This window comes from Hemitrygon akajei, chromosome 1, assembly GCF_048418815.1.
Source record: "Hemitrygon akajei chromosome 1, sHemAka1.3, whole genome shotgun sequence".
Lineage (NCBI taxonomy): Eukaryota > Metazoa > Chordata > Chondrichthyes > Myliobatiformes > Dasyatidae > Hemitrygon > Hemitrygon akajei.
In genome coordinates this window covers 47,062,439-47,088,834 of record NC_133124.1, presented here as the reverse complement: position 1 = coordinate 47,088,834, position 26,396 = coordinate 47,062,439, and the positions used below count along the sequence as shown (strand labels likewise).

The 26,396-nt window shown below is 36.1% G+C and overlaps 1 protein-coding gene across 2 annotated transcripts in view; it reads right to left on the bottom strand.

The window, feature by feature from the left end:
- Window positions 1–25,988, bottom strand: part of st18 (ST18 C2H2C-type zinc finger transcription factor) — a 188,604-nt gene extending 162,616 nt beyond the window's left edge. For both annotated transcript variants that reach the window (XM_073042528.1, XM_073042539.1), the window contains exon 1: window positions 25,912–25,988. The gene's annotated coding sequence lies outside the window, so the exon portion shown is untranslated. The remainder of the gene's footprint in view (window positions 1–25,911) is intronic.
- Window positions 25,989–26,396: the final 408 nt, after the last annotated feature.

The following is a 26,396-nucleotide window of genomic DNA, read 5'->3' as shown; positions in this document are numbered from 1 at the left end:
AAGCACTTCATCACAGTGGATGCAAGTGCTACTGGATGATCATCATTGAGGCAGGTTTCCATGTTCTTCTTAGACACTGGTATAATTGAAGCCAACACATACAAAATGCTAAAGAAACTCAGCAGGTCAAGCAGCATCTATGGAAATGAATAACCAGTTGACATTTTGGACAAAGGGCCTTCTTCAGGACTGGAAAGGGAGAAGAAAGATACCACAATAAAAAGGTGGGGATGTGGGGGGAAGGTGATAGGCAAAGCCAGGCGGGTAGGAAAAATAAAGGGCTGGAAGAAAAGGATCGGATAGGAGAGGAGAGTGGACCATAGGAGAAGGGGAAGGGGAGGGGGACCCAGGGGGAGGTGATAGGCAGGTGAGAAGGGCTAAGAGACTGGAGGGAATAGAAGAAAAGGGGAGGCAGGAGGGAATTATTTTACCAGTGGGAGAAATCGATATTCATGCCATCAGGTTGAAGGCTACCCATACGGAACATAAGATGTTGCTCCACCCTCATAGGCCACTATGAAGGTGGCCTCATATTGGCACAAGAAGAGGCCATAGACTGAATTGAAACCTGTTTTAAGCAGGTTGCTACCTCAGACTACTGAAGTGCAACATTAAAGATATTAGTGAACACTCCAGTCAGTTGATCAGTGCAGGTCTTGCAATTGGCCAAGTATCCTGTCTGGGCCGGATGCCTTCCATGGGTGCACCCTCCTGAAGGATGCTCTCAGATTGACCTTGCAGACTGAAATCATAGTGACATCGTGGGCTGTGGGAGTTCTCAATTGCATCCTGGATGTTTTCCACATCCCTGCTCAAACTCCCTCTCCTCCTAGACAGATTTCAAACCTGGACAGATATTCTTTGATTCATATCCTCCATCTAACCAGGCCTCCACATTCAACAGATTGCCTTTCACAATTTCCCTGAAACCCAACATGATTCCACTATTTGACACATACTCCCCTCCTTTTCCCTTTCAGAATTTTTTGAAGTGAATACACGTTTTGCTCTTCGATTGGCACCAAAATCATGTGGCAGTTTTCCATGCAAATGCAGGAGATGGCAATACTTGTCCTCTTACCTCTTCTCTTCCTACATTTTGAAGAAACTGCAATTTACTTGTACTACTTCCAATCCAGTGGAAGATACTCAGTGTTCAAACCGTGACCTTTTCTATACTGGACAAAACAAATGTAATCTTCAATGTATTGGGAAAACCAAATGCAAATAGGATGACTTCTTCATGAAGCACCTCCTTTCAGTCAACAGGAATGTTCTTGAACTTCATGTTGTCTATTGCTTTGATTCACCATTCCTCTATCTCTCTGATCTGTCTGCAGTGTCACAATTATGCCCAAATGCAAGTTTGAGGAACAACAGTCGTCTGTGTATGTTGTAGTCTTCTTGTAAACACACAGATTCATGCAAGTCACTTTCAGAGAAAGTGTCAGAACAGCAGAAGGGCCATAATAACAGATTTCTTATGCTGTTAGTCATCCATCTCTGATATTGCCTCGGTTTTTCTCTCTTGATTAATGCAACCTAACCTACTGGGCATTTTCCATTGTTCTGCTATTTATAACATATCATGCTCCTTTGTCTCTGTTATCACCTTCTAACTGCTCCCATTAACCCATTTGACCAGATAAGTCCTACAACTTATCCCATGGCATCTGCAGTCTCATGCAATCACAGATATTCCCTCTATCCTATCAATCTCTCCAGCCCACTTTCACTGCAATATAAAACAACCTATTATATCACTTTCCCATTTCTGACAAACAGGGACTTCGACCTCAAACCTTAGCTCTGCTTCTGTTTTCTGACCCATTAATTGCTTCCAGTTTATCTTTCTATTTTTATTGTCAAGTTCTGCAAATTTTATTATTTTCACTATTCTTATTTGTTCCTGCTTGGTCACTTTTTAAATATTACTTCAAAAAGAGTATCAAGATATAAATAATAGGAATTCATTGTTTGATCTTCAATTAATCCAGAAGCCAGTAAAGAAATCTCCTACAGGTAACAACTCATTAATATTTTATTGCCCTTTTAAGAACAAACATGTTAAATAAAATAAGTATTTTTTTGTTATTTATCCTTCAAAACTCAAGGCAACCAGAGCCACAGCCTTGCTCCCTATGCATCATATATTAGTTGTAACAAAGACATCCATTTCAGGCTGCCATGTATCTGTTTGGCAATCTATTTGTTTTTAAATGATATAATTTTTTGCATTTGTCAGACAATGTCTTGCATTTTGCAAGCTCTAAAGGATATTCAGAACTCCAATGGTTAATGCAAATGGATTTATGATAAGCTTCAGGCCAGTTGTCCCCTCATTTATTAGCCCAGCTGATAGAAGAGATTTGATGAGGCACTTCTGGCATAATTGAGTCATCACACAAAGAAGCCTGCTAGCATTCAGAGTGTTTTTTATCAGCAGCAAACAGGCCTGATTACTGACAATTACACTCTGATCCATAAGGTAAGAAAGAGTACGAAAAAGAGTGGGAAATCTGCACATGTTTATACCCGGCATAATTTTTATATTCATTTCATATTCTGTATGTTTTCCACACAAATAGAATAAACAATAAACAGAAGATGCCACAATCTATCTCAACACTACATAGTAATGAATACATCAGTGACCATCTGTAAGTTGAATGAAATGCAATGACTCCAGTGTGACATACTTTCCGCTACAGTTCAATCCACACGCGGAAACAGAGTGAATGCTTAATTTATGTGTCTGTTGCAACATTACTAACATGTGACCAAAAGTCAAAGATCCACTACTCAGTAGACTTCATTTTATTAACTGTCCAAAGTCATGGATAGTTTACACAACAGCAGTAATGTAAGCATACTTTACAAGAGTTAACCTTTAGTCTATCAAACAAATAGATACTCTCATTAGCACAATCAATGCTCTGCATCTGCAGTGGGATAAGAGAAATAGGAAATTCATGTAAACAGAAATGATTTATAAGTTATTTGTAAATGATAATGCAGTTTTGTATTGTAAAGATCAATTAGCTTATAATTCTCTGAGCTAAATAATCTCAGGCCCTATGGCACAATGTTCACTTTATCAGTGCAAATGCAAGAAACATTTTGAAAAGACAAATGTGGAAAGTTTGAGTCATGAGTTATTACTAGAAATATTATATTTACAATGATTCATAATTCTATTGGCAAAATGTCATTCTTATGCAAGTCATTGGTGACTTTGCTAATGGTTTTTAGATCTATGGTGCCAAAGACATATTTCATTCCATAATACAATACAGAATTGTATGGCATAGAATTAATATTTAAATCCTAATTTTAAAATCTGCTATGTTTCTGTGCCATGCCTGGCATTATTGTGCAGAATGAGCAATCATATATAATAATTGGAATGAAGGAGCTATGAATGCTGTTTGGAACTCTGGCACAATGTAGGGCAGAGGTCCCTGTAAAGTTTTCTGAGAAAATAAACAGGATTATAAGACAAGAGCAACAGCAGTATTGTGTTAGTATCTTCCAAGAATATTTTATTGTTTTTGCTGAACTCAAATGAGAGGAAAAACAGTTATTTGATACACTCCATTAAAGGAGAGATTACCTATCCTGCTTCACCGTAGGGGAACAGTGGCAAATCCTGCCCTGCCAGTAATTGGGGACAGATCAGGAAAGAGGATAAGAAATTCACTATTGTATTTGTGTTCCAATAAATAGAATTAGCATCACATGCACTAGTTCAAATCAAAGCAGTGAAATATCACTGTTTGTTGTGAATATGTCTTCATTGTACGGAACTAGTTTTTGGATTTAATATTTGTGTTAAGTATATTCAGTGATGATTGTGTGCATGAACTACAAAGACTACACACAGATCAGAAAATCACATTTAGGAACCACCCTGGTGCCTTCTTACAAAAGTAGGCAAGTAGTTTGCATAAAAATGAAATTACACAAAATAGCAAAATTTGTATTTCAGTGCTTGATCTTTTCTGTTAGGTCAATAAAAATAAATAAATGCTTGCAAGTACTTTGATTCAAATGACAACAAATGACAAAAATAATGTGGTCTGAGCTATATTAAAAGAGGAGAGTTGCTCATGTTGCATATTATTGTTTATTTATTTTGTTAGTACTATTCCAAAAATCTCCTTCATTCTGCTGAGCAAATAGTTGAGTGTTCAGATGAAAATTCAGTACAACTCTTATGATTTAAGATGAAAGAACAGAGCCCAGGCAGTTTCCTCATTAACTAATTCCAAACTTTAAATTACAGGCATTAATATCATTTTTAGTAACAATGATAAGGTGAATGTTCCTTTAAGTTGTCCGTGCATTTGTATTATTCATATGATTCACTGAGTGAAGTAACATTAACAAGATATGTTTGTATATTTTAAAATTGTGGCAGTGTTGCAGGCCCTGAAGTTTTACAGCTTCACTAAATAGTGTTCTAACTTGCATTGCAATGCTGTGAGCAAGCATAAGCAATATTTTAACATGGGTTACCTTCCTCTCCGTTATAACATTGACTAACTTCAACAGTATTTGATTGAAAATGAAGTACTTGTGACAGCTTGAGATTATAAATAATGTTATATAAATGCGAGTTCTGTGACAGCATTGTGATGTTGCATAACTAGAAATAATGGAATAATGCAGATTCATCCTTCTGCAGATCTTTCATAATTGTAAAGCCAGGACAAAGGAGTCCACTTGATTGGCAAGCAAACCATCAACATAAACATTTATTCCCTCTGTCAGCAATGCATCTTAACTACCTTCGGTGACACCAACTGCATCTGTCAAATCCAAAACTTCCAGAAACAGGGAGGACAAGGCAACATGTGAATGAGAACAGAGATTCCCTCCAAGTTGCCCAACATTTTGGTCTGAAGCTATACAGCCAGTTCTTTAGTATTGTTAGGTCTAAATTCCAGATTCAGTTGCTAAAATGCATTGTGGGTGCATCTTCACTAGAAAAATTTTATGAGAATTACTCATTTGCAGTTTCTCAAGGACAAGCAGGGTTAGGCAACAAATGTTGGTAAACTACCAATGCACTCATTAAATGGAAGACTGATATAATAATCCTATGTAGTTCAGACTACAATCAGAAATTTTATGTTCAAATTCATTCTTTCCTCACTGAGGTTCAAGTAAATGTTGAAGTTTTTTTGTGTTCTACTTCACCTCTTGATTTTCATATCCAGAATTAGTTGCAAGGAGCTTGTTGTTATTTCTATTTCCAAAAATAAGGGCATTCTTTCAGTTTTTCATTAACTTTGATCTAACTATGGAATACTACAGATTTGACCCATTTTCACCATTCAGCACTCATTCAGCAATTCTCTAATGTAAACTCTACTCCATGCTCTGACAAGAAATGGGACTTAGCTCCTGAACCCTTAAGCTTCTTCTTCAACTCAATATTTTATGTCACTGTAACTGTTCTCAGAGTTGTGAAAGAAGTGGCTACAGAGATAATCTATGATTGTCATGGTCCAAAATTCTGAAGATTCTCTAATGTCATGCATTGAAGTCATACAGTTGTACAACATTCAGTCCAACTTGTCTATGCAGCTAATGGGCACTGTAAGTATTAATTCCATCTCTCAGCAATTGGTCCATAGCCCTCTGCGCTTAACTAATTCAAGTGTCAAAGGTAAATGCTATCAGCAATTCAACTTCAACCACTTTCTCAGGTAGTGCATTTTGGGTGCATACCACCCTCTGTGTGTGAAAGGTGCATCTTGTATTACTTCTAAATCTTTTTCCTCTTACCGTAAATCTAAGTCCTCTAGTTTTATTTACCTGATTTAGGAAACATTTCCGCTGCTCTACCTTATCTGTACCACTCAATTTTGTATACCTCCAACATGACCCTCTTAACCTCATCTGCTTCCAATACCACTGCTTACTGATTGAATTGACTTTATTACTTATACCCTTCACATACACGAGGAGTGAAAATCTTTACATTACGTCTCTGTCGAAGTGTGCAATGTGCAATCATAGTAACTTGTAATAAATAGTTTGTACAACAGTCAATGTAGCATGGAAATACAATTGTATCAGTCTGATGGCCTGGTGGAAGAAGCTGTCCTGGAGCCTGTTGGTCCTGGCTTTTATGCTGCGGTACCATTTTCCAGATGGTAGCAGTTGGACCAGTTTGTGGTTGGGGTGACTCGGGTCCCCCTCTCTCTGTAAATGTCCTGAATAGTGGGAAGTTCACATCTACAGATGCGTTGGGCTGTCCACACCACTCTCTGCAGAGTCTTGTGATTGAGGGAAGTACAGTTCCTATATCAGGCAATGATGCAGCCAGTCAGGATGCTGTCAACTGTGCCACTGTAGAAAGTCTTCAGGATTTCAGGACACATACCAAACTTCTTCAATTGTCTGAGGTGAAAGAGGGGCTGTTGTGCCACTTTCACCGCACAGCTGGTATGTAAAGACCAAGTGAGGTCCTCATTGATGTGTATGCTGAGGAACTTAAAGCTATTCCCTCTCACAACCCCAGATCCATTGATGGCAGTATGGGTTAGTCTGTCTCTATTTGTCCTGTAGCCCACAACCAAGTCCTTTGTTCTCCCGACTCTGAGGGAGAGGTTGTCTTCTTGACACCACTGTGTCAGGGCGATGACTTCTCTGTAGGCTGTCTCATTATTATTTGAGATAAGGCCAATCAATGTAGTAACATCAGCAAATTTAATTAGCAGATTTATACTAACTAGATTAGTACTCCAGTTAGGTCCAACCAGGGTTTTATGAAGTTGGAGTAAACTTCTCTATTCTATAATCCCTACTATTATAGGCCAGAATCCCATATAATCTATATTCCTAACTTTAGTATCTACTTGTGTTGCGACCTTCAAGGATTTATGGATCTGTAATCCAAAGTCCTTCTACTCCTCAATATTCTCAACCATTCATGATATACATCCCACTCTCATCATATCATGGATATTCACTGTTATGGGGGGGGGGGGGGGGCCTTCTTTTTTTGCCAAGCTCAGCTTTCTAACACAGCAGCTGAAACTTCTGGAAATCAAAGATTATATTTGAGTAAGTTAACTTTCCAATCGATATTTGTTGTCTAACTTGTTGTAAATAGCAACTAGTCTTCAGTTCTTATTAGAATCAGAATCGGGTTTAACATCACTAGCATTGTTGTGAAATTTCTTGTTTTGTGGCAGAAGTTCACTGCAATACATAATAATAAAAACTATAAATGACAAGAAGTATATATAAAAAAGAAAATTAAATTAAATAAGTAGTTCAAAAAGAGAGGAAAATAATACTGAGGTAGTGTTCATGGGTTCATTGTCCATTAGAAATCTGATTGCAGAAGAAGCTGTTCCTGAAGCATTGATTGTGTGTCTTCAGGCTGCTGAACCTCCTCCTTGATCACAAACAAAAGAAAATCTGCAGATGCTGGAAATCCAAGCAACACACTGAAATGCTGGAGGAACTCAGCAGGCCAGGCAGCATCTATGGAAAATAGTACAGTTGATGTTTCATCTAATCACCTTTTTTTCTCCAGTCCTGATGAAGGGTCTTGGCCCAAAATGTCGACTGCACTCTTTTCCATATATGCTGCCTGGCCTGCTGAGGTCCTCCAGCATTTTGTGTGTGTTCCTCCTTCTTGACAGTAGGAATGAGAAGGGGCATGTCCTGGATGATGGGGGTTCTTAATGATGGATGCCGCCTTTTTGAGTTGTTGCCATTTGAAGGTGTCCTGGATGCTGGGGAGGTTGGTGTCCATGATGGTGTTGGCAGAGTTTACTGTAGGGTTACTGTAAGTCAGGTTACTGTAGAGTTTACTGTAGTTGTCTGTAGGGTTTTCCAATCCTATGCAGTTGCTCCTCCAAATGCAACCAGCTAGAATACTCTTCAGGGTACATCTGTAGAAATCTGCAAGTCTTTGGTGATATACTAATTCTCCTCAGACTCCTTGTAAAAAATATAGCTTCTGTTATGCCTCAATTGTATCAATATGTTGGACTGAGTCTAGATCTTCAGAGATGTTGACATCCAGGAACCTGAAACTGCTCACCCTTTCCACTTCTGATCCCTCATTGAGGACTCTGATCCCTTGAGGCTTCCCTCGACTTCCCCTTCCTGAAGTAAACAATCAATTATTTGGTCTTACTGAAGTTGAGTGTAAAGTTGTTGCTGCAACACCACTCAAACAGCTGATCTATCTCGCTCCTGTATGACTCCTCATCATCATCTGAAATTCTGCCAACAACAGTTGTGTCATCGGCTAAGCATACATCCTTGAGCTGCAGTAGCGTTGATTGTCAGCAAGGAGGAGATATTATTTACAATCCACACAGACTGTGTTCTCTCAGTGAGGTAGTCAAGGATCTAGAGGGAGGTACAGAGGCCCAGGATTTGGAGTTTGTTGATTAGAACTGAGGGCATGATTGTGTTGAACGCAGAGCTGTCAATAAGAAGCAATTTCACATAGGTGATCCAAGGCTGAGTGGGGAGCCAGTGAGATTTCAGCTGCTGTAGACCTATTGTGGTGTTGGGCAAATTGCAGTTGGTCAAGATCCTTGCTTAACCAGGAGTTGATTCTAGCCATGACCAACCTCTCAAAGCTCTTCATCACCGTAAATGTGAGGTCCACAGGGCAATAGTCATTGAAGCAGCTCACCCCGCTCTTCTTGGGCACTGCTATGATTGTTGCCCTTTTGAAGCAGATGGGACCCTCCAACTGCAGTAGTGAGAGACGGAACATGTCTTTGAACACTCCGACCTTTTGATTGGCACAGGTTTTCAGCGCTCCACCAAATATACCATCAGGGCCTGACGACTTGTGAGGGTTCACCTTCTTGAAAGTAGCTCTGATGTCGGTCTCCAACACAGAGATCACAGGGTCACCAGATGCTGCAGGGATTTACACAGGTGCAGTTTTATTCTTCCTTTTAAAGCATGCGTAAAACGTGTTGAGCTCACCTGGAAGTGAAGCATCAGAGCCATTCATGATGTTAGGCTTCACTTTGTAGTAAATGGCAAGCAATAATCAGTCCAAAGCTAAAAGGACAGCTTTGCAAACCAACAGCACTATCTGTAGAGCACAGACTGCTGGCCCACCTGTTCAAGATATTCAGTGTAAGAGAATGGGGTTGTGTTAATTGGCCTGCTTCATACCAGACAAACTTGGCTAAGTTATTTAGTTCAAGGAAGCTCACAAATCAGACAGATACTATCATTTAGTGCATCAAATAGCTGGTCTATTAATAGTTGGATTGTGTACTCAAAGGATCACCTCTCACAGCATTAATTGTGGGTATCTGGAAACTCAATCCCCAGAAGCTTTTAGACTGTCTGTGTGAAAAGGTATGTAAAAAAAAAAAAATCAGATGTGTGTGAAGTCAGTCAAGTAGCAGAAAAATAGAGTATAAATGTAAGAGAGCAGTCAGGCTTTTTTTCCCCTCTGCCTTCAGTTTCTGCAATGGATGATTTATTCATCCGCAACTTGTTGGTACATCTTTTTATCTTTAGGAATTGTACTTGTGGTTTAGAATTCCTTTATGTTTTAGTAATCACTTGGAGCTTGGAAATCTTTTGTGAGTTTTAAATGTGTTTTAAGAAGTTTACCTAAATTGAAATGTGTATCACTATAAGTAAATGAACTGTGTTTAAACTACTCTGTTATCTGGAAGTATCTCCTACTTGGTAGGGAGGGGGAAAACCACTCAAATAATTGGCATTGCCAGCTGAACTCACTGCGGAGGCTAAACAGGAAGTGATCCAGCTTTTGAAGAAAAGGTGCCTACAGTATGGCCTCCTATTATGAGCGTAACCATAGCTATCTATATTTGATAGTGCTTAAGATCTTTGTCTGAGTTTAGAGCTTCGCAGTCAGCAAACCTAATACCATCACAATCAGTACTCACAAAAATGTGTCTCTTCATGTGTGTCTGGATTAAACTCCATCTACCATTTTTCTGTCCATTTCACCAACACATGAATATCTCTTGGCAGCCTAAGGCCAAGAGATATCAATTCTCACCATCAACAAATCCAGTAACCTTCATGTCATCCATCACCTCAGAAAAGAATAAAGACATCGAGGACTCTACTTACCTGTTAGTCTGATGTAGCAGTGAGGAAAATAATGGAATTCAAAACAAGAATATGCCACCTACTATATGTTCCTGGAACATGATAGTAAGATTAAATAAGGACAACATTGGGTTGTGAAAGAGCAATTGTGTTGAAATCTAATGGAATTTTTTTAAGGCTGTATCAAGTATATAATGCTTTATCTTGAGAAGTTGCTTTGATTACATTCAAAAATGAGATGAATAGATTTTTGTGTTTTAGAGGAAAATAATGATAATGTGGAAAATCAACCATGCCTTTGTTGTAAAGATGGAGTTAATTTGAGGCAACGAATGGCCTATTTCTTGTGCAGACCCCTTTCAAAATGGTTGACCACAAAGTTTAGACAAAAGCACCTTTTTGATACCATTGAGCTCTCCAACTGAGAAACAATCTTCACTGTCTTGTACCTCTTGCTTGTTGCAGTAGCTTTTATCGCTCATATTTTTTCAATCTGTATCTCAAACTGTTTCCCATCAATCTCACTAGAGATTGCAATATGGTGTACTTTCTCAGTATTCTGAACATCCAACAGTGCTATTCTTTTCCTCATCTCTCGTCTATCTCCCCTGCTGCTCATGTGAGTTTCCATTTTTCATTATTTCACTGCAATTGCTGCATTTTCAAATATACTCCAAAATGTGAATGTCTCCTAACATTATCTTACTATGGAGTTAACATTCATTTTAACAATAAATAACTTTGCTTTTCTACCACCATTCAATTTCATCTGTCACTACTAAATTAGACATTTTAAATATCAAGCATATTGCATCAAGTTTCAAAGTGAACTGAAATATCGGCAATTCCTTTCCTCTCACAGGTGCTTCTTGAACCACTCAGTTCTTCCAGCACATTGTTCATTGCTCCAGATTCCAGCACCTATGCTCCCTTGTATCCCCACCCTACAGTTATCTTTTCTATATATTTTACTTACATTGTTGTCTCCTCCTCTTTCACTCTATTATCAACAGCAGGATATCTGATATCTTGTCCATATTTTGGAAATTATTTTTCCAAGTCACCCAAGACTTTGCTGTGCTGTTAATATTTTCATAAGTTTTCTTAAAACCTGTATATTTGATCTTGTGTGTGGCTGCATCTTCAAAATTTCCCTTGACAGAACTGTATCAAATTATGAAACCACTCAGAAGTCTTTCCAAATCTTGAAATATTATGGCAGGAAGAGTTTTTCTTCCTTCTACTGTCTGCGTGAGATGATGGGCTGTCGGAACTTTGAGACTCTCTTTTAAACCGTGCCATGGACTGCTCTTTATCAGATTACGATATTGATTTGCACTGTTGAAACTATCTGTTATAATTATGTGGTCTTTTGTCAGTTAGTCTTTTATCAATTATGGTATTGTCTGCACTGTTGAAACTATATGTTAACTATAACTATATGTAACTATGTGGTTTTGTGTAGGTCTTGTAGCTTTAGTTTTGTCTGATGGGTTTGTATTTCCTTTCCGGGGAACGTGCTAAGACGGTAGTGCGATATCGATACGCAGCAGCCTCTCCGGACTCTGGATTGGGGATTACCAAACGTAATGTGGTTTTTTTTGTGTGGTCTGTTTTGTGCTTTTTTGTGATATCATTCCGGAGAATGTTGTCTCATTTTTAACTGCATTGTATTTGTTCTGAATCTGAATCTGAATCTGAACTGTAGTTTTCATAAAACAAATAATGAAACTTTAGGTCTTGGGAGGTGAGGGGGATCGGTGTGGGCTCTGTGCAACAAGACTTAAAAGAAAGGAAAGGGTGAGCAGTTTCATGTTCCCAGGCATCAACAGAAGCCTAACACACAGAAGTTCAAAAATGTTCTGTATGTCATCAAAGATTCTTGGTGGAGAGTATTATGACTGCATCACTGCCTGGTATGGAGGCTCCAATACACAGGATCAAAAGAGGGTGCAGAGACTTGTAGACTCGTCCAGTTCCATCATGGACAAAGCCCTCCCTGCAAATGAGGACATCTTCAAGGGGTTTTGTCTTGAGAAGGTAGCATCCATCATTAAGAATGATCAAAGTCAAAGACATACCCTCTTCTCATTACCACCAATGGAGAGGAGGTACAGGAGCCTGAAGACCCACACTTAATGTTTCACAAACACCTTCTTCCCCTTCATCATCAGATTTCTGAACAGTCCATGAACACGACCTATTTCATACTATTCATTTATCTTCATTACATTGTAATTTCATGTCTTTCACTATACTATTGCCACAAAACAATAAATTTCACAACATATATCAGTGATAATAAACCTAATTATGAAAAGGTAATTGTTCATAAACCCTAGCACCCTTAAGCTGGAAGATAATTTCAACTCACAAGTAGAGAATTTGCTAATACTAGCAACAAAGCAGCAGGGTTTATTGCTGACTAAACACCAATAGCACCTTTTAACCATTGTAAGTAAATAGAAACTCTACATATGTGACATCCTGTCTGGAATGGCTAGAAATATTTAAATATGATTCTGAAATTTCCTAATTCAACATCAAACTTGTCAATGGGAACTTTGCCAGCACTTCCTGTGGAACTCATTTTCTTTGCTGAAACATAAAGGCTGGCTTAAAACAAAATCACACCATCAATGTCAGAATAATCAGTGGGCTTCTGTTTATCGGAACATTTCCTTTTCTTGTTTCTGGTCTTCTTTTACGTCATTACACAAAAGAAGTTTAATCACATTGGGAAAGTTGGCTCCTACGAATGAGTCAAGGTCAGAAGAAGTCTAGTTATATTGAGAATGTATGCATTTCAGTTCAGTATAATACATGGTTCAGTGGGGAGAAAAGTTAAGTTTAGAAATAGGAAAAGGATCACTGTCAAGTTCCAGAAATTACAGTTACACTGATCTTGGTAACTTTGGGTCTGTGCAACAAGGTATTTCATTCCACTGAATTGGATGTGATGCAAACTTTAAAGAAATTGATGTATATCAATATTTTGGAATAAAACCCCATAAATTGTGAAGTTACTTGAAAACACAGAGAATATTACTATTTATGCACAATAATTGAGTACCATAACACTGCAAACCGATCTGAGAATTTTGGGTCACAGTTCTTGATTCAAAACCTTTTTCAGATTTGTCTAAGACCTTAGAATGTTGACAGTCTTTGAAATACTTTGCTTTTCAATCAGTTTCCTCAACTAATTCATGCATTGTGAAAAAAGCATATGGGAGACTACTTCTTCATCCCTCAATCTAAATTTCCAATCTAAAGCCTCTAATTATTCAAGACAAATCCTTGACTCTTTTTACCAAATGGGCAGCACCCCTTTGATTTTCTTCAATTTAATACGATGTTTCTTCATTGAAACCAAACCACACTGTATAGTCTTGTGCTGTGAATATTTCTATGACCACAAAACTGTGGCCTTCCTTATTTTCCAATCTTCCGAGAATCAATTGTTCACTCACCTCCATATATCTTGCAAGTTTGCATCTATTTATCTAAAGACTTTTGTAAGGCGTAATAACAGCAGAAACATTTTGTAATTCTGCTGAAGAAGTCTGTTAGTGTACTTTCCATTTGTTACCAGCAACAGCATACTTATTTCACCATGTTGGAGTGGAGTATTGAGAATGAGGTTCATTTTTGCTTATGAATGCTATCAATTTATTTCTATTTTATTAAAAATAGCGAAATTGCATTGTGTTCATAGCAGATCTGTTACATTGAATTATATTGTCTGCTGCTTTAATTGAGATATTTATTAGTTTCAAACATTATAAATAGAACACAGTGAAGGTACTAATATTTTACTTGTTAATATCACACATCGCCATTTCAACATATATTTTTCATCTGCTATCCTTTACAGTTTGTCATGACAATGTGCACTTGGTCACAATTTCTGTACTATATTATATAAATTCTTTTATCCCCAACTTTTGCTTAGGAATCAACGCCACTCTACATGTTTGATGGTCCAAGATGAATCTAAGGGAAGGTTATATTCTGTGGCAGTGGCAGTCCCCCTACCAATTCTAATGAAAGGTCATTAACCTGAGATTTTAACTCTGATTCCAACCCCTGACATCCTGACTATCTCCTGCAATTACTTTTAAATTTTTCAAACACCTGCAGCTTTTTTGCTTTCAAATTACTGCATGCATTAATTTTTTTTTCAAAATGGAAATCTGGAGCTGCATCAAACTTTTTCTTGTCACTGAGTTAGAAATTGCATTAATAAATTTAATGGTTCAGATCCAAACTCCAAGTTATTCTGTATTTTTTCCATTGGGACTCAATGAAACTTGGCAATGGTGAACATAACCAGATATTTTTAGACACATTTTGTACTGGAGATCTACAGTGAATTTCTTGTCTTTTGCAAGTTTTACATGCATAAAGTATACTGCATACCATATCATGGAATTGTGCAGCCGCCTGATAAAATGAAAATGGCATTTGTTCAGCGTATCACTATTACAGTTGACTACTGCAGTTTGTTGACACCCAAAAAGACTTTGATGAAAAGAAACATGAAACAGGTTGGTTTTAAGTGCTAAATTCCCATCAGTACAGTAGTAATGATCTGTATGTAAATGTAACCAGTCTACTTTTTTTTTCTGTGTGCACCTGATGGTAAGACTGAATTACCAATGCCATTTTGGAGAAGAATCACTGATTTAACACTAATTCCTAATCAGGTCTCACAAAAACGGGAAGCTCGCATGGCAGCTGTACTTTTCCCAGGGTTAATTACCTTTTGCTGCTCTCTCCTAATGAGTCAGCTGTTCCAGTCATTACACAACTTCACTTTGTTCATCTGTGGCTCTGGCCACTGCGCACTGATATTAGGCATGAACAAAGACAACTACACACTTAATCGAAAACCACATTTACTAGTTTAATGCTCCTTGAAAATATAGCAAAAGCATACATAAAACATTTTTCTTCTTCAGTATTTCAAAAAATTTTGTAACTTTATCCTTAGTTTCTCTATTAAAGGAGAGCTAATCTGCCTTTTCTGTTACTGGACAAAGTTGTTTCCCCACTGCAATGGGATATTGTGGCTCCAAGCGATTGTGGCTTGCAAAAAAAGGGAATGGAGAGATAAAGAGAAGTTACGAGATTTCATTTTTCACGTTGTTTTTAATATTGCCAGACTTTCAAACGCAAGGTGAGGAAAGATTTTTGTGACAAAAAGGACAGAATAATTGACATAGACTAAGTAAGAATCTGGCATTTGTCTAAATATGAGTAATTAATTTTTAAAGGCCCATGTGATTTTTTTCAACTATTATAATTGTTGCAAAGCAATGTATAGAATAATAATCTTCATTAGTTGTTTTAAATTATAACATTCCTTCATTCCTTTTATAAATAGTTAGAGTTGAGTCAAAGGTTTTTTTTCCAGGAATATGCAAGACTTAAGATCTGAGAGAAGGATTGCCTGTGGGATCAACAAATATACAACCAAGTTTCCACTAAACCATCACCATTTCTCTTTGCTGGTGTTGATGGACCTACAGTGGGTTTATAACATTTTTAGCTTTTAATTTTCAGATATAATATTCATGTACTTGTATTTGACATAACCACAAAAAATAGACAGCGCACAGGGCAGATGTAAAAATGGAGACTGGGAAAATGTAGACTTTCAAATCAAGGGCAACAAGTAATGTTTTTTTTGGGCAACATAACCCAGAAAAATAAATTGCCTAGCAGCAGACAGTAATTTCTACATCAGAATTAGAAAGAAATATTGATATTTTGCCAGTAAGGGTTAGTTTGGGATTTTTTTTCCATTGCAATTTAGAAAAGCCTGCCAAATCACCAGATGGCTCATGATTATAATTATGTGCATAAAAAAAACAACACTCTAATGCATAAGCTGTGCAAAATGTGAATTTGTTCTGAATCGATAAGAACAAGTGATTCAGCGGGAAAGTGTGTAACGTAAAACCTCAGCTTATTGAAGGCTGTTATTTAAAATGTACGAACAGACTTGTGGGAGTTACTTTGCTGACCATATTTGCTAACAATAACACTGCTATCATTATGAAAATATGATGTAGTAATGTATCAGAGAATTCATCATGAGCAGTTTGCTAAGTGATAAATAAAACAAATGTGCTTCTGCGTTGCAATTAGTAAAACAAGTTCATTAAAATTGTGAATCAAATTATTGTCAGAAGTGCTATCTGACTACACTTAGCTAGCTCACAAAGGTGTACTGACAGTCTATCAAAGCCTTGCTTTAAAACCAATGACTAAGTACATATCTACTTCATATTATCAACATATTAAAGATTAGCTAAAACTCTAAACCATCACAGACCTTCATTTTGAAACTCTTTTTCTATTATACAATCTATAACAACCAGTTAATATTTACTATCAGCAATAAATGATAGATTTTTTTCTTCTCCACTAAGGCCATCCAAACCAATGTTTAAACACCATCCTACTGTGTGGAACTACAGCGGAGAGAAAGAAACATACTCATAGTAATGCAAACAGAGCCATCTGTGCAATGTCCTGTCAACACATCACTTTGTTCATTAACTGTTAGAACCTTAGGTGTTTTATTGATGTTAATAAGTTATGATTTTAACAACAATCACAGAGGGAGGACCTAAAATATTACTTCTTGTCCATAATTACCATATCACACATTTCAGCAATTTAATTATATTTTGTATTGATTAAAAAATCAGGGAATACAACTCTGGGGATGTGAAAGGAGGTTAGTTTAAAAGGAATAGCAAGCAACTAATACAAAACCAAGATAGTATTTGTCTGGAATTCAGAACTGCAAGATCCAAATAAAATCAGAATCTTTGCAGACACTTCTTTTGATGCTTTCAGAAACAATAAAATGTTTCTTGAAATAAAACTTCAATTCTGTAAGTGTGAGCTGAGTATTTGTTCCCATTTTCAATTGCAACGTGAAAGTACTTGCGACATTAATCATTAATAAAAAGATATAAATTTAGAATAGATCAATAAATATATAAAATAAAATGGTCAAAAATTTCACTTTTGAAAGAATACTTGACAGAGCACATATAGAGCATTATGGATAATTAGAAATTGTTCTTTTTCTTTCTGAAGTCTAAGTTCTTTTGTAGAATAAAGTAACTTTGCCTTCATGTGACAAATTATTACTTTTCCTCAATGCTCTCGTATCAGCTGCAGTTAAAGGGAAAGCGGATTTGCTCTTCTGTTCTCCAGGGTACAATTGTTAGACTGACTTACCATTTCCCTTTTAGCCTTTGTTCTGCTTCTAAAACTGACACCAGGGAACCAATGATGAAGTACAAACAGGGGTGGGCCAGGTTACTCCAATGTGTCGCGTGCAACGTATGGGGACTCTCTGTGATACTCCAATGAGCTGCTAAGCTTTTTGTAGGCTTTGTGTCATTTACTTAACGACCAATCTCATTAGCTGCTCCGTACAATGGGCCGATGCATTTTCTTTGTAAATACAGTACCCAGTGGCCTTTGAGGTTGTACTTACTCTGCTCAGAGATGAATATTTACTGTAAATTACTGAGACCATGCAAATCTTTAGGTATCTACTCAAACTGACAAAATAATTCAAAATATATTGATCAATTCCTCTAACAAAAACCATCACCAATTTAAAATAAAATGACACATAACCAAATCTTTCAAAGTTATTGAAAGATAGCATATAAATCCAGCCTCTGATGATCTGGCAAAGAGGAGTAGCGTAAAATAAAAAAGAAATGCTTAAGTTACAAGAGGTGTGTGCAATTTCATGGCTTTCCTAGACTATGAATGTGCATAGCATTCGATGATATCAACTCTAGATACACATCAAAGTGACAGTGCGTAAATCCCTTTAATCAATAAAGCAGCAAAAAGCTTTCAACAATTATTGAGTAATCTTTCCTACTTCAAAAGCAAAGTCAGAAATTCTGCATTGGAAATATGAATTGCATTGAATCAACATAAATTTATATGTATGTACTGAGTAAAATCTTAGAAAACAGTTTCACTTCATTCCTCAAAGGCAGTTTTATACTCCAAACTCCAAAGAAGTTCCATACCTGCAAAAAGAATTATGTTGGTAACCTGTTCCTTTTGCTATGTGTGAACTTTATGCCTATAACAGTCATGGTTTTGCTCATATTCTATACTCACAAATAAACATAGTCTCTTCAGCAATGTATTTAGGTGAGATTCACATTTATTTTCCTTCTTTAACTGATTCAAGTAAAGAGACTAATTAATATTCATATTCATATTTTGTAGTTTATATTTTGCTGAATGTGGAAGAGATTGATTTATAAATATCTCTGAGGAGTCCACCAATTAATTCTAAAATATGACCAGAGAATACATTCTACAATAGTAAGTTGGATTAGAGATGGGAGCAAATCAGCTCCAAATTATTTTGTAGAAATGACTTCAAAACCAGCAAGTCAACATTCTTTGGAAATGTGACTGAAAGAAAAATCAACTGATGGGCTGTTACTAAATTCAGATATTTAAGTCTTTGATTTCATGGAGGATGGGGCAAAACATGAGCTAACATGATGATTTAGTGGCCAGCCTAGAGAGATTTTAACTCCTTATTTGAATGTGATAAATGAGCTCCTGTTCATATAAATGGGGAATTGTTGCTTTGCCAATTGATTAAAAGCAAAATTTTGGATTACTGGGGACTCTCACAAGAGACCCAGTTGATCATTCCTGGGAAAGGATAAGTGGTAAACCGACAGGTGAGGAATGATTCCTGTGTCTAATAAGAAAAAGAAAGTTCTGAAATATTCAGCAGGTCAGGCAGCATCTGTGGGGAGAAAGATTCAACAACGTGTCCATATAAATAATACTAGTGTTGGTAGAGCACTTTTCTGACTTCTATAATATTGCTGCCTATTTCACATTTACACACAAGTTACTCAACTAAAAACATTGCCAGCATCATCATCCCTGCAAAGGACTCTGAGACACAATACTAATTATGCTCCCACTTATCTGCAGCTCCCCTGCAGAATGCCCAGTCACTTAATGGAATAGTTAGAGAAAATAGGATTAAAACAGTTGACTGCCCTCTGGTCAGCATGGACCTGTTGGGCTCAACGGTTTGTTTCCATGCGGTACGACTCAAGAACCTCATGAAAATAGATGGGATAAATAGGAAGGATCTATTTCCCAGAGCAGAGGATTAAAAACTAAGGGCCATATATCTAAAATAAATGGAATGAAGAGCAAAGGGGAGATAAGGAAACATCCAAAGAATGTCTAGATGTGTGGGAGAGTCAAAGTACTCATAACATTAAACTCTACTTGGATATCTGTTTGATGAGGGTAACTCATCATAGGGTAACTCCTTTTATAAAGTATGTTAACTCATTTTGACTGGCACAGACATAATGGGCCAAATAGCCTTCTTCTGTGTTGTAACCTTTATATGGGTCTAGGAAAATTGCAGAAAGTGGTGCTGCATCAGAAATGTCAAACAAAGCAAATAACTGCAATTATAAGCACCCACCATCTGCATTCTCTTTGGGTGAGACACAGTTAAAATCATCCATTTAATTTTGGGTGAAAGATTTTGCTTTTCTGCCACATTTATGAAATGCTCTTTTTCCTAACAGCAGCTGATTATACTTAAGAACATTACTCACAACATTAAATAGACAAAATATCTTGTAAAACTGATTTCTTACTTCAAGTCTCATATTTAGCTATAACTGGATCTCTTGCTTTATGAGTAAAGTAGATAAAAGGAAAAAAACGTACACTTTTTTTGTATCATACACACCTTCAATTGATCAATCACAAACCAGAAATATAGTAGTTCTTAACTCCACTGAGCATTAACTGTGTTTTCTGTTTGTTCTCCATGAGGGAGACTTACATTGTGTTAATTGAACTGGACAACACTTTAAGGAACTGAAGTTTAAGTGCTGTTTTACCAGTTCATGATCAGTTTAAACATTGTTTTTTTGGAAAAATATAATAGATGTGACAATTATAATAAAGAAATAAATGTAATAAATAATAATTATAATAGATTATTAAATATTATAAATGTGGAAAAAAACAAACTTCACATTTTGGGCTTGATCCTCTTAATAAACATAAAAGACTGGATAAGATGGGAACTGGCTCTGATACAAAAAAAGAATTTAATAGGAATATAGTAGACCTATTCATGTAATTCCAAGAAAAGTAATGTAAAGACTTCATAATGTTAAATAAAATAAAATACTGTCAGAAACTCCAAATTTGACAGCTGTCCTAATGTGTAATATATATATAATATAAGAAAAATGCAAATTTCATTGTTCTAATCACCCCTGGTTGGGTAGGGGTTTGTTTCAATTGGTCATTGGAGATTTCTCTGTCAACGATGGTGTGTGAAAGGGCAGAGTTTGCTTGAATCACGTTAACAGACTGTGCACAATCTGGGCTCTTGCAGAACTATCTCCTCTTGCCTGGACTCCATTCAGGCCTTATCTCTGTTTACCAACCACCATTTCTCTTTCTTTCACATAACTATGGCTTTCTTTTACAATCAGCCAACAGCTGACACTGTGCCACAACCTCAAAGGCAAAAGAAAAGGGATAAAAAGCCCAAGCTGTGCAAACAATGAAACAGAACAGGTTAATTCATAAACCCTGATTTTTTAAAGCCAACTCATTAGAAAGAAACAGACTAGTGGAAAATGTATTCTGATATCCATAAAATGCAGCAGAGGCAGGCACTTTCATTACCAAGTTCAGTGCAGCCAAAATTTTTTAGAAAAAGAACAAATCAGTTTTATGTGCATAATACTATTTAAATGTTCCAAGTTTCACAAGTATTAATAACAAGCCAAACTACCATAACTCCAGATTTATCATCATTTCATTGTATTTATTTATGTAGTACAGAGGATAGTTTTTAAACTTATTTCTATTATTAAGCAGATAAATTGCAAGAAAGCGGAGCTAAAAATGTACCATAAAGAACGTTCAATTATTGCACTGTCAAAATTTTATCAAATTTAGAAAATGAGAATTTTTAAACAATGAATTCTTTGAAAGGCTATTCCCTTAAAATGATTTAATGAATTAAATTTATCCCTACACCAGCTGTTGTGCAGCAGATGGATCCATTTTGAAGCCTTGTTGAACTCAATCCATAAAACTCATTTTTGCAGGATTATCCATCCAAAGTTTCATTTACTGTTAAAGGACAGCATTGGATTTAAAGTAACACGACATTACACAGAGATTCTGTATCATATCAAAATGTGACCTGGCTCATCATATACTTCCATGGAAAAATCTTTTCAGTGACATTAAACAAACACAAACACAAATAGATTGTAAATATTTTAAAGACATATACAAGTGGAAGTATTTGTTAATCAATCACTATGGCCACTAAAAATCAATATTTCCAACTACTTTTTTCCAGAAGAACACAGAGAAATTCCTTAATTCCTATTAATTTATTTATTTTGGACTCCGGTGAGACTGAACAATGGATGTCCGTTTACTTATTTATTTTACTTCGAGATACAGATTAGAACAGGTCCTTCCGGACCAATAAGCCATGCTGCCCAGCAACACATCTATTTAACCCTAGCCTAATCAAAGGAAAATTTACAATGACCAATTAGCCAACTAACCGGTACGTCTTTGGACTGTAGGAGGAAACCGGAGCACTTGGAGGAAGCCCATGTGTTCACAGGGAGAACATACATACTCCTTTTAGACAGCGCTGGAATTGAACTGCAAAGCTGAGAATGCCCCAAGCTGTAATGACATCACACTAACTGCTATGCTACTGTGGCACCCTATTTGAAGTAATTGGAAGAGGTTATGAATAAAATGCTTAATAGGACACAAGTTGGGATGTTTAATTCAAGGATTTTGGTTGGAAACTTTAATATGACCAGCCATTTGAGTCCCTCAGAGTGCTATCAACTCTTATAATAGAAGTCAGCCTCTCCCATAACACTGTTCTCTGGTATTTGATTCTTTTCAGAAAACTAATATACCTTTTAGGTGCATAGGAGGCACTCGATACTAAATAGACATGACGTCATGCATAAGGGTGCTCTTCGTCACCACTTGATATACAAATAAAGATTAAACTTCTTGTGTATCAGCGTTAGCAGACTGTTCAGTTTCCATATCTGTAATAAGGTCAGCATGTACTTAATATATCTAGTATTAGCTTATTCACAATTTTTAGTAGGAAAAGATCGTATCAGAAATGTACTCTTTTCTCACATTATTAAAAAAAATTATATTGATTTATGTGGATACATTAATGCACATATTACAAAATACATTCTAAAGGATCACATCACCATCTGCTACATGAAGGGCTCCATTTTCAGTCACAAGATACCTTCTAATGTGCTAGACAGTTGGCAATCTTTGATTACCCTCACTGAGCCCACTAACAATGTCAGAGGAATATTAAAACTAGCACTACTACTGTGGAAGGACATGATGCAGCCAGAAGTATCCTTCTTTAAAATGAAAATGTTTATTATAAATTATATCACACACTCTACATGAAATATATGTTCCTATGTTCAATGGAATGGAAGCAACTGGACCTCTCTCCAAACAGATCTATTTCTACTTTGTGTGATCAAAATTTAGCAATTGATGTAGTGCATTTGCAATAGTTCATGCATTATGGCATCAGGATGCTTCTTATGAAAGCCGGCATAGAATCTATATTACAGAAAGCAAGTTAGTCCAGATTCAATACATACAGAGTTTATCTATCTTCTAGAGCGAGGGTGGGGGTGGGGGTGGGTTAGATTTGTTTTGCTGTATCAATTTGGATTGTTAATCTAATGTACTGCTTGACTGAAAGCTATATATAAAACTCAACTGAAGGTAATTAACCCAAATAGTATAGTCCCTGACAACGTGTTATGGTGTGTTCAGCACTCAGCTGTTCAGCAGGTTAACATCACCAGTGAGGCCTCTGACCAATATCTTAGGCAGCATAATGACCAGTTGTGCAATAGCTGGTCCAAGAAACTGAGGATTGTCAAGGGTTCTTGGTTCTATGGAAATAATTTAAATAAAAGGGAAAGAAATGTAGATACACTATTATTGTGTATCAGCTTTGCGAACCTCAAGTTGTCCCGAAACACTTTACAACCATTGAAGAATTTGTTGAAATCTTTGCTGTAATGTAAGAAACATTTCAATCAACTTACATATAGCAACAAAGCTCTCACAAACAGCAAAGGAAAAATAATCTTATAGTTTACTTTATTAACGATTTCATTTGAGGGGATAATTATTTGTTGGGATACTGGATATAAAATTTCTACTCATCTTTAAAATAACAAATTATAGGACCATTAACACCCAGATGAAAGTGATGAAAAGGTCTTGGTTTAGCATCAATTTGAGATGAAATACATGCAACAGTACTGTTCTCGCCCAACAATGCTCAATGGGCCAGCCTTGATTCCCAGGTACAAATCATGAGAGAGGGATGAGAACTCCATGCATTTTGATTTAGATGCAATAGTGTGGCCAACAGCCACAAAAGACATCTTATTCCATAAAATCTTACTCTGTAACATGTAAAAGTGGATAGAGACATCTTTCTCCAGGAAACAGTACTGATCAAGTGTTTAATCTAATATTGTAAAGAAAAATTGCATTCACAGTATTGACCAGCCCTTTATCTTTCAACTTGCACTTTGTAATTCCTTGTCTTGTGACTACTGAATTCAAAGAATTCTCTCCATATCTTTGATTGAACAACAGATCAATAACTTTGTAAAACAATATGAGCCAATGCAAGTTAACAATCTAATACATTCACATTTGCAGCAGCAAATATGAGAATCATTACTGTTAAGTTATGGATAAAATCTGATATATTTAGGCAGAGGATTTGTATTTTGAGTAAAGCTGTCCTGCTAACAAGATTGTCTCTATAATCTTCCAAACTTTTTGATTTTCTGTTCAACTCTTTTGGTAAATTTTATATTTGGAATTATATTTTTATTTTACAAATAGCCAAGCATTCAATGAATTAACTTTTAGTTGTGAGAGTAGATGTCACAAACTCAGAAATAAATCAGCATTTAGTGAATTTGTATCGTCTGATATTCAAAAAGAAATCTTCAAAGGTAAAGTGTTTTCGTGCATCACGCTACTTCATGTATTTGGGATAAGGTTATGACTGTTACATATTGTAGTTTGTGTCTAATATAAAGAGACAAATTAGAAGTTACAGTGAGTACAAACTAATAAACTCTTCCAATCAGTAAGCAGAAGACTGGCACCAAGGACAGTTCCCTTAAAGTTCAAACACCTACAATGCTTTCAAAAACATGCCTTCCATGAAACCAGTTTTATTTTTCCTGTATAATCCTTTAGTTCAGTGTATAATGTTTAAATAATCAAGAACTTTTGTATGTTAAAAGGACAAGAACTAGATGTATACTTTGACTGGGGGTTCAATGTTGCACTTTCGTCTAAATTATTTTACTGGCTAAATGAAATGTAATCTTTAATTCAAATGTTGAAGAAGAAATAATCACCAATTATGTTGCATCCATATGGAATGCAAAACAATGTTTACATTTACATGGTAAATAATACAAAAGCTCCGTACATTGCAAAAACTACGAGTAGTGAATTCAACTTATTCGGGTACAATGAGTTATAGGTTAACTTGTATTAAAAAAAGATTTCATCAGCTATATATAAAAATTAAATTTTTTTTAGTTTAAGTCACTAAACATGTATTCTTCATGTATGAGCTGGTTTCACTTCGCCATTCTTCAGACTAGTTAGATAGGAGTTATATTTGTAACCATAAAATAATGAGTTTGAACATTATCATACCATTATTTACAAACTGTGCCAATTAGCTTTAATTTTATTTTTTAAAATCTGTGGTGTTTTGATAAAAAATTTTAAATGTTTCATATCTTTTGAAAAACATGCATATAATGGGACATTAAGTTTGAAAAGACTGCATTTGCAACATATAGTACATATGATGCACCTTATAGCAATATGAACTATACTTTGAAATTCAGAAAAACTGTGCCATATATTAAAGCCAAACAGTTGGAATTACAGCATTTGTTAACTAAACAAACTTCCTGTCTAATAATAATGATAATCACTGATTCCCTACTGACCAAAAGACAATCAGACAACTGAATTTTAGCTGCATTTCTTCAGAGTATATTTTTCTTCCTTTTACTCTTTGACCTAAGGCTAGTTTTTTATTCACATTATTGTGGTGCTGTGATAAGCCATATAAGTCTATTCAGAAATGTACTAAATAGGTCATCCATTGATGCAGTACTTAGTCAAAAACATTCTGTGGTATGATTTCCCCTCTTCCAACAACAGAAACAGAGTCTGACTTGAGAAACAAAGGTTTTCTCAATGTTTAAACATAACTGAAAAGAACCATCAAAAATTCCAGTGTTTGCTCATAAGTACTAAATGAACAGTGTTTAAAAAAAGTTGCAATAATTTCACATTTCCTTTTTCTAATACCCGATTAAAGTAATGAGAGTAGTATGTTTTACCAACTGCATTTCACAAAGCTTTCATTCTACTCAGATCTAGTAAATTACTGACAATTAATGTGCTAGGCTTAAAATTAAATTTGTAAAATTGTATGTCCTCTTTGCTCTCACATATATGCAAATATAATTTTTACAAATGTTATTTTCTCCTGATAAAATTAAATCAAAGTATACATGTTAGTATTTTCACTCCGAACCAATACAAAATCAAAGTTTAATCTAAACCCAGCACATGCTTCACACCTCTTACTTTTTCATCTGCTTGTACTGAAGCTGTAGCAGTCCCCAAGTTGCGATATCCAGTGCCTTTGACTGCATAGAGATAAGCACCTGCATTTGTGTGGATTTCTACGTCATACATCCCTATTCATAGCCCTCAATATTCTACATTTGCACATCAACAGCCTCACACACAGATTGCGGCTCTGGGCCCAAAACTTTCACTTTAATTTTCATCACATGATTGCTGCAGCATATGTCCTTCCAAGCTTCCCATATATCAGTCATCATGCAAATGAGATAGAATATTACTCCTCTACAGCAGATGGCCAGGGAAGATAACAATGGCTGAAGAGGGGAGATTCAATGTCCCTGACTTTATTGCCACGGCAACAACAATCTAAAATATATATATAATGGAAGCTGTGTTGATTAATTTTGTTGACTCTAGTATTCTGATTTTGTGAGTGAATGGGCTCAGTTAAAAAGGTGCTGCCAGCTAATGTCCCTAGAAGA